A 15,844-nucleotide genomic window follows, 5' to 3' on the forward strand; every position below is an offset into this window, starting at 1 on the left:
TTATTAAGCAATTATTGGTTTCTTTTTCAATTTTTTTTAATTTAATACAGGTAATTTTAATAATTTTATTGCAGTTTTTTTTTTTTTTTGGCAACGTCATCACACCGTCGCAAAAAACATTTGAACTAAAATTTTTTTTTTCACCGTCGCAAAAGAAATTGGTGAGAGAGGTCATGACGTCGCAACAAAAAACATTTTGCGGCAGCATTTTTTTGCCGTCTCAAATAAAACTTTTAGCGACGGTACAACATTGCCGTCGCAAAAGATCTCAATTTTTTACATATTATAGGCAATAGTAAAATGCCGTCGCAAAAGAGAACATTTGCCGTCGTAAAAAAAAGGCTTGATTGGGTATGGATAGTGGTTATACACAGAGCAGTGTACTTTCTTTTTTTTTCCATTTTTCTTTTTTTAAAGAAAGTCAGAAACTTATGGTGTGTTTGTTTTTTCAAAAAAGAAAGTCAGGAACTTATGGTATAGAGCTTAGAGAACATGTGTTTTGAACATAGTATCTGTCTTCAATTTTTTATCTTGAGCATTTGTTGTTCGGTTTGAATCTCATGGATGCTGCTAACTTTACATTTGCAAGTAGGCTTATTATAATTACCAGTTCAAAAATGATATTCTTATATAATTTTTATACAAAATTCATGACAAAAATGATCTGCCAGTGTTTGTGAAATTAAACATTATATACGAATTATGGGACATTATGTAGTGGGGTAATTTTGTTGATGTGTAATTATGAATGCAGTAATATTTTTATTATGGAGAAATTGTTATTTCTATACAGGAATTTTTATATTATTAAGCAATTATTGGTTTCTTTTTCAATTTTTTTTTAATTTAATACAGGTAATTTTAATAATTTTATTGCAGTTTTTTTTTTTTTTTTTGGCAACGTCATCACACCGTCGCAAAAAACATTTGAACTAAAATGTATTTTTTTTGGCGACATAGGCAATGCCGTTGCAAAAGAAATTGGCGGCAGTGGTCATGCCGTCGCAACAAAAAACATTTTGTGACAGCACTTTTTTGCCGTCTCAAATAAAACTTTTAGCGACGGTACAACATTGCCGTCGCAAAAGATCTCAATTTTTTACATATTATAGGCAATAGTAAAATGCCGTTGCAAAAGACAACATTTGCCGTCGCAAAAAAAGGCTTGATTGGGTATGGATAGTGGTTATACACAGAGCAATATACTTTCTTTTTTTCCATTTCTCTTTTTTTAAAGAAAGTCAAAAACTTATGGTTTGTTTGTTTTTTCAAAAAAGAAAGTCAGGAACTTATGGTATAGAGCTTAGAGAACATGTGTTTTGAACATAGTATCTGTCTTCAATTTTTTATCTTGAGCATTTGTTGTTCGGTTTGAATCTCATGGCTGCTGCTAACTTTACATTTGCAAGTAGGCTTATTATAATTACCAGTTCAAAAATGATATTCTTATATAATTTTTATACAAAATTCATGACAAAAATGATGTGGCAGTGTTATTTGTGAAATTAAACATTATATACGCATTATGGGACATTATGTAGTGGGGTAATTTTGTTGATGTGTAATTATGAATGCAGTAATATTTTTATTATGGAGAAATTGTTATTTCTATACAGGAATTTTTATATTATTAAGCAATTATTGGTTTCTTTTTCAATTTTTTTTAATTTAATACAGGTAATTTTAATAATTTTATTGCAGTTTTTTTTTTTTTTGGCAACATCATCACACCGTCGCAAAAAACATTTGAACTAAAATGTATTTTTTTTGGCGACCTAGGCAATGCCGTCGCAAAAGAAATTGGCGACAGTGGTCATGCCGTCGCAACAAAAAACATTTTGTGACAGCACTTTTTTGCCGTCTCAAATAAAACTTTTAGCGACGGTACAACATTGCCGTCGTAAAAAATCTCAATTTTTTACATATTGTAGGTAATGGTAAAATGCCGTCACCAAAGACAACATTTGCCGTCAAAAAAAAAAGGCCTGATTGCGTATGGATAGTGGTTATAGACAGAGCAATATACTTTCTTTTATTCCATTTTTCTTTTTTTAAATAAAGTCAGAAACTTGCGGAGTGTTTGTTTTTTCAAAAAAGAAAGTCAGGAACTTATGGTATGGAGCTTAGAGAACATGTGTTTTGAACATAGTATCTGTCTTCAGTTTTTTATCTTGAGCTTTTGTTGTTCGGTTTGAATCTCATGGCTGCTGCTGACTTTACATTTGCAAGTAGGCTTATTATAATTACCAGTTCAAAAATGATATTCTTATATAATTTTTATACAAAATTCATGACAAAAATGATGTGGCAGTGTTATTTGTGAAATTAAACATTATATAGGCATTACGGGACATTATGTAGTGGGGTAATTTTGTTGGTGTGTAATTATGAATGCAATAATAGTTTTAATATAGAGAAATTGTTATTTCTATGCAGGAATTTTTATAGTATTATGCAATTATTGGTTTCTTTTTCAATTTTTTTTAATTTAATACAGGTAATTTTAATAATTTTATTGCAGTTTTTTTTTGGAACGTCACCACACCATCACAAAAAACATTTGAACTAAAATGTATTTTTTTTTTTTTTTTTTTGCGACATAGGCAATGCCGTCGCAAAAGAAATTGGCGACAAAGGTCATGCCGTCGCAACAAAAAACATTTTGCGACAGCATTTTTTGCCGTCTCAAATAAAACTTTTAACGATGGTACAACATTGTCGTCGCAAAAGACAACATTTGTAGGCGCAAAAAAAAAGGTTTGATTGGGTATGGATAGTGGTTATAGACAGAGCAATATACTTTCTTTTTTTTCCATTTTTCTTTTTTTAAAGAAAGTCAGAAACTTATGGTGTGTTTGTTTTTTCAAAAAAGAAAGTCAGGAGCTTATGGTATGGAGCATTGAGAACTTGTGTTTTGAACATAGTATCTGTCTTCAGTTTTTTATCTTGAGCTTTTGTTGTTCGGTTTGAATCTCATGGTTGCTGCTGACTTTACATTTGCAAGTAGGCTTATTATAATTACCAGTTCAAAAATGATATTCTTATATAATTTATATTCAAAATTCGTGACAAAAATGATGTGGCAGTGTTATTTGTGAAATTAAACATTATATACGCATTATGGGACATTATGTAGTGGGATAATTTTTTTGATGTGTAATTATAAATGCAGTAATATTTTTATTATGGAGAAATTGTTATTTCTATACAGGAATTTTTATATTATTATGCAATTATTGGTTTCTTTTTCAATTTTTTTTTAATTCAATACGGGAAATTTTAATAATTTTGTTGCAGTTTTTTTTTTTTTTTTTGGCAACGTCACCACACCGTCGCAAAATAAATTGGAGACAGAGGTCATGCTGTCGCAGCAAAAAACATTTTGTGACAGCATTTTTTTGCCGTCTCAAATAAAACTTTTAGCGATGGTACAACGTTGCCGTCGCAAAAGATCTCAATTTTTTACATATTATAGGCAATAGTAAAATGCCATCGCCAAAGACAACCTTTGCCGTCGCAAAAAAAGGCTTGATTAAGTATGGATAGTGGTTATAGACAGAGCAATATACTTTCTTTTTTTCCATTTTTCTTTTTTTAAAGAAAGTCAGAAACTTATTGTGTGTTTGTTTTTTCAAAAGGAAAGTCAGGAAATTATGGTATGGAGCTTAGAGAACATGTGTTTTGAACATAGTATCTGTCTTCAGTTTTTTATCTTGAGCTTCTATTGTTCGGTTTGAATCTCATGGCTGCTGCTGACTTTATATTTGCAAGTGGGCTTATTATAATTACGAGTTCAAAAATGATATTCTTATATAATTTTTAAACAAAATTCATGACAAAAATGATGTGGCAGTGTTATTTGTGAAATTAAACAATATATACGCATTATGGGACATTATGTAGTGGGGTAATTTTTTTGATGTGTAATTATAAATGCAAGAATATTTTTATTATGGAGAAATTGTTATTTCTATACAGGAATTTTTATTTTATTATGCAATTATTGGTTTCTTTTTTAATTTTATTAATTTAATACAGGTAATTTTAATAATTTTATTGCAGGTATTTTTTTTTTTTTTTTTTTGCAACGTCACCTCACCGTCGCAAAAAACATTTGAACTAAAATGTATTTTTTGGGGGGACATAGGCAATGCTGTCGCAAAATAAATTGGTGACAGAGGTCATGGCGTCACAACAAAAAACATTTTGCAATAGCATTTTTTTTGCCGTCTCAAATAAAACTTTTAGTGACGGTACAACATTGCCGTCGTAAAAGATCTCAATTTTTACATCTTATAAGCGATAGAAAATGCTGTCGCAAAAGACAGCATTTGCCATCGCAAAAAAACGGCTTCATTGGGTATGGATAGTGGTTATAGATAGAGCAATGTACTTTCTTTTTTTAAAGAAAGTCAGAAACTTATGGTGTGTTTGTTTTTTTCAAAAAAGAAAGTCAGGAACTTATGGTATGGAGCTTAGGGTATGGAGCTTAGAGAACATATGTTATGAACATAGTATCTGTCTTCAGTTTTTTATTTTGAGCTTTTGTTGTTTGGTTTGAATCACATGGCTGCTGCTGACTTTACATTTGCAAGTAGGCTTATTATAATTACCAGTTCAAAAATGATATTCATATATAATTTTTATACAAAATTCATGACAAAAATGATATGGCAGTGTTATTTGTGAAATTAAACATTATATACACATTATGGGACATTACGTGTTGGGGTAATTTTGTTGATGTGTAATTATGAATGCAATAATATTTTTATTATGGAGAAATTGTTATTTCTATACAGGAATTTTTATATTATTATGCAATTATTGGTATCTTTTTCAATTTTTTTAATTTAATATAGGTAATTTTAATAATTTTATTGCAGGTTTTTAATTTTTATTTTTTGCAACGTCACCACACCATTGCAAAAGAAATTCGCGACAGAGGTCAAGCCGTCGCAACAAAAACATTTTGCGACAGCATTTTTTTGCCATCTCAAATAAACTTTTAGCGGTGGTACAACATTGCTGTCACAAAAGAACTCAATTTTTTACATATTATAGGAGCTATGCCGTCGCAAAAGACAACATTTGCTGTCGCAAAAAAAAAAGGCTTGATTAGGTATGGATAGTGGTTATAGACAGAGCAATATACTTTCTTTTTTTCCATTTTTCTTTTTTCAAAGAAAGTCAGAAACTTATGGTGTGTTTGTTTTTTCAAAAAAGAAAGTCAGGAACTTATGGTATGGAGCTTTGAGAACTTGTGTTTTGAACATAGTATCTGTCTTCAATTTTTTATCTTGAGCTTTTGTTGTTCGGTTTGAATCTCATGGTTGCTGCTGACTTTACATTTGCAAGTAGGCTTATTATAATTACCTGTTCAAAAATGATATTCTTATATAATTTTTATACAAAATTCGTGACAAAAATGATGTGGCAGTGTTATTTGTGAAATTAAACATTATATACGCATTATGGGATATTATGTAGTGGGATAATTTTGATGATTTGTAATTATGAATGCAGTAATATTTTTATTATGGAGAAATTGTTATTTCTATACAGGAATTTTTATATTATTATGCAATTATTGGTTTCTTTTTCAATTTTTTTTAATTTAATATAGGTAATATTAATAATTTTATTGTAGGTTTTTTTTTTTTTTTTTGGAACAAAAAACATTTGAACTAAAATATATTTTTTTTGGCGACATAGGCAATGCCGTCACAACAAAAAACATTTTGCGACAGCATTTTTTTGCCGTCTCAAATAAAACTTTTAGCGACGGTACAACATTGTCGTCGCAAAAGATCTCAATTTTTTACATATTATAGGCGATAGTAAAATGCCGTCGCAAAAGACAACATTTGCAGGCGCAAAAAAAAAAGGATTGATTGGGTATGGATAGTGGTTATAGACAGAGCAATATACTTTCTTTTTTTTTTCATTTTTCTTTTTTTAAAGAAAGTCAGAAACTTATGGTGTGTTTTTTTTTTTCAAAAAAGAAAGTCAAGTACGGTATGGAGCTTAGAGAACATGTGTTTTGAACATAGTATCTGTCTTCAGTTTTTATCTTGAGCTTTTGTTGTTCGGTTTGAATCTCATGGCTGCTGCTGACTTTACATTTGCAAGTAGGCTTATTATAATTACCAGTTCAAATATGATATTCTTATATAATTTTTATACAAAATTCATGACAAAAATGATCTGGCAGTGTTATTTGTGAAATTAAACATTATATACGCATTACGAGACATTATGTAGTGGGGTAATTTTGTTGATGTGTAATTATGAATGCAATAATATTTTTATTGTGGAGAAATTGTTATTTCTATACAGGAATTTTTATATAATTATGTAATTATTGGTTTCTTTTTTAATTTTTTTTTAAATTTAATACAGGTAATTTTAATAATTTTATTGCAGTTTTATTTTTTTTTTTGGAACGTCACCACATTGTCACAAAAAACATTTGAACTAAAATGTATTTTTTTTGGCGACATGGGTAATGCCGTCGCAAAAGAAATTAACGACAGAGGTCATGCCGTCGCAACAAAAAACATTTTGCGACATCATTTTTTGTCGTCTCAAATAAAACTTTTAGCGGCAGTACAACATTGTTGTCGCAAAAGATCTCAATTTTTGACATATTATAGGAGATAGTAAAATGCCGTCGCAAAAGACAACATTTGCCGTCGCAAAAAAAAGACTTTATTGGGTATGGATAGTGGTTATAGATAGAGCAATATACTTTCTTTTTTTAAAGAAAGTCAGAAACTTATGGTGTGTTTGTTTTTTCAGAAAAGAAAGTTAGTAACTTATGGTATGGAGCTTATAGAACATGTGTTTTGAACATATTATCTGTCTTCAGTTTTTTATCTTGAGCTTTTGTTGTTCGGTTTGAATCTCATGGCTGCTGCTGACTTTACATTTGCATGTAGTCTTATTATAATTACCAGTTCAAAAATCATATTCTTATATAATTTTTATACAAAATTCATGACAAAAATGATGTGGCAGTGTTATTTGTGAAATTTTGAGGACAATTGTACTTGTTTTCATTTGGAAATGAGCGGATCACAAGAAGCCACACCATTATGTATTGAAAATTCTATACAAAAATTAAAGGGTTTCATGTGAAAAGTTTGCTCTTATATTTGTGCAAAATACTGCCCAATCTGCTAAAACCGCACTGATCCGCATCAATCCGCACTGCTCTAACCATTAACTGCAGTTTAAACTTTAAAATTTATAATCCGCCAACCGTCGCTAAAATGTTTTAGCAACGCCCTCTGTTGTGACCCCCCCCCCCCTTTTGCCTTCGCTAAAAGTTTTTTGAGACGGCATTAGGAGTATTAGCAACGACATTTTGCCGTCACAAAAAACTTAAATTTTTGTAGTACATCAACAATAACCTTTTAAACCTTTTGTCGTGAAATGAGTTTAAACACCTAAAACTAAATCTAACTTAAAAACTAATAACACCACCAAAAATAAAATCAATAAGGTAAAACTGCATATACATTTTTAACTACAATAGTGGTGATCACGTGCGTTGCATGTGGTGTTTCATCTAATATAATCATATTTTTTAAATAATAAATTTCTTATAACCATATAAAAAAAATTGATATGAAATTTATGATATGAATAAGTTCTTCGGCGTACAAATTAATGATATGAAGTTTCTGAATTTTTTTTTTTTTTTTCTTTCCATATGAATGCATCCACTTTGAAATAGTATTAATTATTCATAACGTTACTATCTAGAATGACATAAATTATTATGTGTAATCTTACTATCTAAAATACCAAAAACAATACAACTTAAATCTATAATATTTACACTAATCTTGTTTCATCAATTTCACATTTGAAGTGCCCATAATTTATCCTGATAGTTTCATTTTCATTGAACATCCTGTATGATATGAGGAATATGGTATTATTCACAAGTGTCATGGTTTATGTAAAAATTATGCAAAAGTTATTTGAAAGAAAGTGGATGGAAAAGTAATTTGTGAGTTATTTGTAAAGGTTTATGGTTAGATTTATCTATGAGCTTGTGTTGCTTTTTAATGATAATCACATAAAAATTTCAATGAAAAATCATTGAACACACAGTTTGTTTTTGTAAAAAGAACAGATTTAGAAGCAAAAGGACAAAACCATAAACACATGGATGAACAACCCCAAACCAGGGAGGGGGAAAAGAAATGAAAAAGAAAAAGAAACAAACAAAACTCAAAAAAGAGCACCATAGGTAGTCCAACTGATTGTGAATGGGTCATTCATATCCAACAACATGTTAACTATTTTAACATTCTATCCTCACAATTTGCATAGACATTTCATCAAACACTATACACACATATAGTCTGTCAAATCAAAGTAAAATTATAGACACAATGACAAATGAAAAAGGAAACTAATAACAAAAAAATTCAATGGAGAAACTTTCGAACAATGAAACATAACAGTATTGAAACACCACATCAGCATATAGTCTATTAAAACAAAGTAAAATTTTTAGACATTGACAAATGAAGAAAGAGACTAATAACAAAAGTTTTCAATGAAGAAACTAAATGAAACAAAACAGAATTCATATAAATTCACAACACCATGTGCCATACCCATAAAATCAAAACATAGATTGCAGATGAAATAAATTATAAATTAGATGGACAATTTTGTGGGAATTCATTGCAACCAAAAATGATTTAAGATAATAAGTTTTTGAAATAAGATCCATGATTACCTGAACAAAAGAATTTTTCTACCACAATTCACTGGTTATGCAATCAATTAAGAAGTAGTTCAAGAGATAATGTTACCATATATCTAGATATAAGCATAGTTCAGATTCCAAAGAGTTTGTTTTTTGAAGTGTGATGAAAAGGTCTTTTGATTTGAAGTTATACAATTAGCACTTCAGTGAACCTTGGTATAAATTTTTAGATTTTTGTTAATGTGCATCTTTAGGACACATAGTAAGATGCATAAAAAGATTGTACAATATGCATGAAAGTGAATGTATTATAGAACGTACAATATTTTCAAATTCTCTTAACACGCACATATATTAACAAGATCATAAATTTTTTGAGTTGGCTAAACTTTCTGATTTTGAGTTAGTTATTTCTTCAAGCAATGGTATTCTATTTGTATTTTGATTTTGATTTTTAATTTAATTTTATTATTTTATTTTTATGTTGTAAAAAGTTTAAGTTCTTCCTATCTTGATTCAGTTAAAACACATCACATTTAAAGTTTGGTCTCCATGATTATATGGAATTACGCTTTATATGGAGCACTTCGTAATTAAAAATGAAGGATTTTGTGATACACCCCTCACTGTCTAATTAGAATTATATGGATCCTTTTATAACCCCCTAATATTTTAAAACTTATCGCTTATACTATACTACCTTCATATATATATATATATATATATGTATTAGATTTGCAAGCACACACACACACACTCTCTCTCTCTCTCTCTCATCTCATCTCAATCTCTCTTCTCTCTGTCTCGCTCTTTTTACCACCGTTGCTCTCCATTGGTGCCACCACACTCTCTACCGATGCCACCGTCGCTTTCCATGGAACTCTTTCTCCACCATCTTCATCGCCACTGTCGCTTTTCATGTCCACGACCTCAGATCTGAGATCATTCACCATCGTCATCAATGGAAAATGACAATTTGAGGTTCGTAACCTCAGATCTGAGATCCTTCACTCTCTTTCCATCTAGTTCTAACGGTTTTTGTTCTCTCTGTGTGTGTGTCACTCACCATTTGTGCTCTCTCTCTCTCTCTTTCTCTCTTCTTCTTCTTCTTCTTCTTCTCCTCATGATGTTTGTTTTCGAACTCTATCTCCCTATCTATCTCTTCTTCTCATGATTATCTGTCCTTCGAACAGTAAAATTTTACTCTGGTTCATGATGCAGCCCTCTCTTGTAAAGCCATCCTCACAGTGTGTTACAAAATAAAATTTTACATTGAATCAAAGTAAAATTTACTATGATTCGAAGTAGAATTTTAGTGTCATTAAACATATTAGCATGTCGTTATAATTAGAGTAAAATTTTACTGTTACAAAAAACATAGTGCATAATGAACTAACCAGAGTTAAATTTTACTTTTAGATCTATGAACAAACAAAAAGCTCTTGATTTTTCATTGTAATCTCTCGATTTCTTTTTTCTTTTTAATCAAATCTAACTTCATTTATCTCATATCTGAAGATATTGATCTTAAATCTAAGTTCGTAAGTCCCAAATCTGAGATGCTGGTGGTTTGACAGTAAAATTGGTAGTCGTCGACCGATGGTGAATAAGCGACGCCAGCAGATGATGAAGATGGTAAAGGCGATGAACAACCATCAAGTTGGTGAAAAGAGAGAGTATTGTAAAAGACAGAAAAGAAAGAGAAAGTATAATGGTCAAATAAAATATTCAAATAACAAATTTTGTCATTCATACATAACTTTATAATGATGAAAGGGGTTTTGAAAGTATTAAATTGTTTTTTGTCCTTTTAACAAGAAAAGGAAGCTAAGAGAGGTTTATGGCCAAATTTCTCATTAAAGATTGGATTCTATGAGTACTTAAATAAATAATGTATGTTATGCACTTTCTTTCTTCTTCTTTTTTTTTTCTTTATCAGTTTTTTAAAAAACACGGGCGAAATTAGGATTTTGATTTGGGGGCTCCAATTTGAAGAAAGAGATTTTAATCAATCACATCCTGCTAAAGATAATTTAAGATGTTCAAGGGATGATTTTAAATAAGTTTCTTATATTTAATAATTTAATTTGAAAATTTAATATGTAAATCACTCTTTTTGAGATTCAAAATAACAAGGAGATTTTTTTTTCTAGGGTCCTTGGCATTAAGATTTTATAGCATAAAGGACATCTAATATTTTCATAATGTCTAAGATCCCTCAACATCAATCCAGAGAAAATTTGATCCCAGAGAAATTCTCTCCAGAGAAATTCTAGATCCATCCCAGAGAAATTTTGTTCCCAAAGAAATTCTGGATCCATCCTAGAGAAATTCTGATTTTCTCAAAAGCCATACAATCCATTGAAAGAAATTTAAAGACATAACTGGGTAATAACAAGAGGGTAAGTGGGAGTCAGTTGGATAATCACAATACCTTGAGAGCTCTTCTTTCATGGAAATCCTTTAAAACTAATCCTTTGGAAGTTAAGAGCAAAGCCCTTGTTGCAGTGAAAGAAAATTTCAAAACTCAAATCCAAAGAAAATCACCCTCAAACCTAGAGAAATTCACTCAAACTTGGAGAAAATCCCACTCTAACCCAGAGAAATTTCTTTGAGTTCAAACTAGAGAAATTCAAAGAAAATTGAATAACACAGAGAAAATTAATAGGTCCTGGCTCAGTGTTCCTACTGAGGCAAGCATTAAGCTTTGGAATTAGCAAAGGCCTCAAAGCCATCCGAGATAGAGATTCCAAATATCATTCCCAAAATTTTAACTCAGATCTAAATGACTCAAAATGCTATGAGGAAGTACTACACTTTGTAATTCATGGACTAAAATATGGATTCAAACGACACAACCTTGAGATCCACAGCTTGATTGAACGGTCTCGGGAAGCCGAGACGATGTCTTTGGAGTGATTATCGAAGGAGAAAGTGACGGAGAGGATGTCTTTGGAGTGGCCGACGAACAACGAGCAGTGATGCTGGTAGAGAGGTCCTAGAGGAGGAGCTTGGAGTCCCAGCTGCCGGAGAGACCGAACTGACCGTCGGAAGAGAAGACAACATCTTCGACGAAGTGAGAGTGGCCGGTGAGGTGGAGGCGATGGAGGCCGTAGACTCTGTCTTCCTTGGTAAGGTGCTAGACTATGAGGAATTTGTTGCGAGAGGATGCGACGATCATGTCTGAGTTGTCGATTGGGGTTGCGATTGTTGTCACCCAGTCTCACGGTGGTGGAGGCAGAGGAAGCAGCCATTGAAGGGAGTGCAGTGAAGCTTGAATTTAGAGAGAGAGAGAGAGAGAGAGAGATGAAATAGAGAAGGTAGAGAGAGAAATGGGGTTTGATTTTACAAGTCAAATTTCTTTGTGATATATGGATGTGGGGTTGAGGGACCTTAGACATCATAAAATAATATTATGGATCTTTTCTATTACTAAAAATGGGAGAGGGGCTTTAGACTAATTTTCCCAAATAACAATTAAAATGGTAAATACAAATTTTGCTGACATATTTTTTTTCACTTGATAATATAGTTAATTCACCCTAATCCTTCCTATTAGAGATAAATACTAGTTTGTTATTTCTGAGAATCTTTTCAAATTCAAAGTTCTGTTGTTTACTTAAATCTTATCATTTAAAGTGTCATAGTTGGATAGGAGTGTCCTCTACGACCGAGAGCGATCACGGTGAGTCCTATGAGAGGAAGAAGAGAAACATGCCATATGAGATATTCAGCCACACCGTGGAGTTATGATTTTCCCAATTGAGAAGGGCTTGAATCTCCTTAAAGAGAGGGAGATTTCCATGCCAATTTTAAGGAGATTTAAGTCCTTCTCGGTTGGCAAAATCATCACTCTTGATGCAATAGAATATTTCATTGGACTATCTCTTCCAAGATACAACAACCAGACTCATAGTTGTGTTGATTCAAAGCAACCCTGCACAAGCGATTGAGTCCAAAACTCCACCATAGAAACACCTTTATAGGTTAACTAATAATCTCTATAGAAACACTATAAAAATATATAAAAGAAATGATACACAACTCTATAAAAGAAATGATACCAAAAAGCCAAAAGCCAGCTTTTTACCAACTTCCCAAATCACTTTCCAAAAAGCTAAAAAGTTTGGTAAAAAATCAAAAGCCAGCTTTTTACCAACTTTCCAAAACACCCCTTACTCACTCATTGCTGAAATACTTTACTCCATATTTATATGCACATTTAGATAATGACCACTTGGAGATGAAAATACAGACAATAAATCACCATGATACTATTATGCAAATAGCTCATTCACATGAATAGAACCACTTGCACGTTCAACATGAATGTTATAATGACCATGACCCTTCATTGCATTATAATTAATTCACCTTTGGTTAAATGCCCAAACAGTTTGGAATTCCACATTTAATATTAATATTAACATTTTACTAACAGAAAAACTTTGTTATTATCACGTTTTTAATTTAATTACAAAGAGTGGTTACTAATTTGTTTTCCTAAACAAAAACATGATTGGAAATAAAGTGTCATTCATTCATATAAAAAATGTCTTTACTATCAAAGTTTTAAAAAAATTCTGGCTAAAAAACTTCTAATTAATTAACAAAGTTTTTCAAAACAAATTGAAAAACTTTCTTACTAATAGAGTTTCTCAAAATTCACTTTTTTTCCCACACTTGAACATTATAACACTTTTTCAAAATATTAAAAACGTTCTTACTAGCAGAGTCTTTCAAGATACATTTTTTATAAAACCCAAACTTGAATGTTACGACTCTCTCCCTCCATTTAATTTATCTTCTTTTTTTTTCCCTTGCAAAATCGTGCCTTCCTCTCACTACAAGAATTTTCACTTTTGGCAATTAAATTTTTAGTCGCCAAAAGTCAATTTTTAGTCACCAAAAGGCTTTAGCGACTAAATTATTTGGTCGCAGCATTAGTCGTGGAAGAATTGTCGGGAAAGCTAATTGTCGGGAAAGTACTTTCGACAACACCAACCACAACCACCACTCCCTTCCTTCCCCTCTCTACTTGGCAACTTACGTTGTCAACACTCTATAAAATGCTACTTCTACTTCTTTGTTGATTTTTGCCTTTTTATTTTTTATTTTTTTGGAGGGAGGTTAGATTTTATTTCAAATCATAGACATGGTGATTTTGGGGTTTGAAAAATAAAAGAATAGTTGAGTTATATTTTTAAAAATCATAAGAAGTGATAGTGTATGTGTGTGTATTTTTGAAAAAAAAAAAAATCATTATTCAAGATTTGCTCGATGTTAGGGAATGCTTATAAAGTGAGAAATCTCAATTAAAGTTTCGCTCAATGTGAAGGAATACTTGTAAATGTTATTTGAGAAATAGATTTGATTTCAGGCATTTACCTATAAGGCCACCTCCAATTCTTCATCAAATATTCCATCAAATTTAAATTTGATGAAAAGCGCATTAAAACTTATTTTCAACTATTTCATCAAATTGATATCAAATGAATGGAGAGTTAAATTTTTTATCAAATCAAAGGAGTTTTATCATTTCATCAAATTTTATAGATAGTCGTTGGACTTTAAATTTTGCAGATTACAGATGTTGCTCTGCCTATAAATAACAATGCTCTGTTTTTTATTCTCACAATATCACGATTTTCACAATTTCTTATTTTTTTATCATTCCAAATGTCAATTTTCACTCATGGCTAGACGTCTGCCCAAACAACCAAACTTGTAACAAGGTGTGATGAAAATTTTAAATTTACTATTAGAGTGCATCATATTAGATCAAATTTCTCATCAAATTTTTACTCAGATATAATAAAAAATTTGATGAAGCCTTCGAGATGCTCTAAGATGAAGATAAAATGTAGAAATGCTTTTCTAACCGTTACAAGTAAGTTCACTGAAATCATTCATATATGATGTGCTCTTTATTTGTATTTATGAGTAGATATGTAGACTGACAGTCTTTATTTTACTGTGTTTATTTTCTGTCAAGGCCTCCAAGATTGATACTAGTATTGTTTCATCATTTCAGGAAATGAAGCCAATATATTCAAAAACCAATCATGCTACATAAAAAAATTATTCATAATTTTATCCATAATTGAAATATATGAGGATGAAGAGGATTTATATTGGGATGATGAAGCTAGAGGGCATGGTGACATCCATGGGTCACACCCAAGTATACCTTTCTACCATATTGTTGATTTTCCAAAGATGGTTCTATCATGTCGTCGAATGTTGGCCATTGTGGAGCTCTAAAACAGCTGAATTGGAGAAAGGGATGGTTTTCAAGGATAAAGCAAGCCTGAGGCATGTTGTTTATTTGTATAACGTAAAGTGTAATCAGGAAGGCGTGGTTGTTGAATCGAAAGAAAGAAGTTGGGTGTCAAAGTGCAAGCACGACTGCAACTGGACGGTCCGAGCAACGAAGCTGAAGAATAAAGACTTCTTTTGAGATAAGAAAGTTTGAAAGGCTGCATCATTGTGTTTACCCGAGGATGACTAGGGATAATTGTAACCTCAAGTCTAGTGTTATTGTCCATTAAATCAAGGGACAAGTTGCAGTAAGCTACGTGTTTAATTACTATGGTGACAACAACAACTTGCCAACATTTATTGTTTTTGTTTTTTTTGGCAATCCACCACTTTCGTGACTTGTCCTGTTTAATTGTCATTGAGAGGGAGATTTTATGAGCTGAAATGGGCCATGGCAAAGGCCGGGCAAGTTGAGTGCCGAACACGTTTGGGTCGCGGTAGCTTGAGCTTGTCCAGAGAGGTTTTGCTTGGTTAAGGCAAAAGGGCCATGTTGGACCGAGCTACTTGGGCTCGTTTGTGTAGAAATCGGGCTACTTGAAGTTGCTCGACCGAGATAACTGGCTGCCATTTCGGATTCCACGGTTTGTGCGTTCAGCTCGGCAGGAAGGCCTACAGCCAACCGGTTTGACCTACCTTGAGCTCGGCTTGCCGGAATGCAACCAAGCTCGGTCATTCTGGGGCTCGGAGAGTGGATCACTCAGATATGCCGCGCAGCGCGGTCATAAGAAGCCGAGGTGGTTCCGCCGGACTGCTGGGCTCCGCCAAGATATCCTGACAGTTTGGTTAGGTGGT

Source organism: Camellia sinensis, chromosome 6, assembly GCF_055761805.1.
Source record: "Camellia sinensis isolate YWXY chromosome 6, ASM5576180v1, whole genome shotgun sequence".
Classification (NCBI taxonomy): Eukaryota; Viridiplantae; Streptophyta; class Magnoliopsida; order Ericales; family Theaceae; genus Camellia; species Camellia sinensis.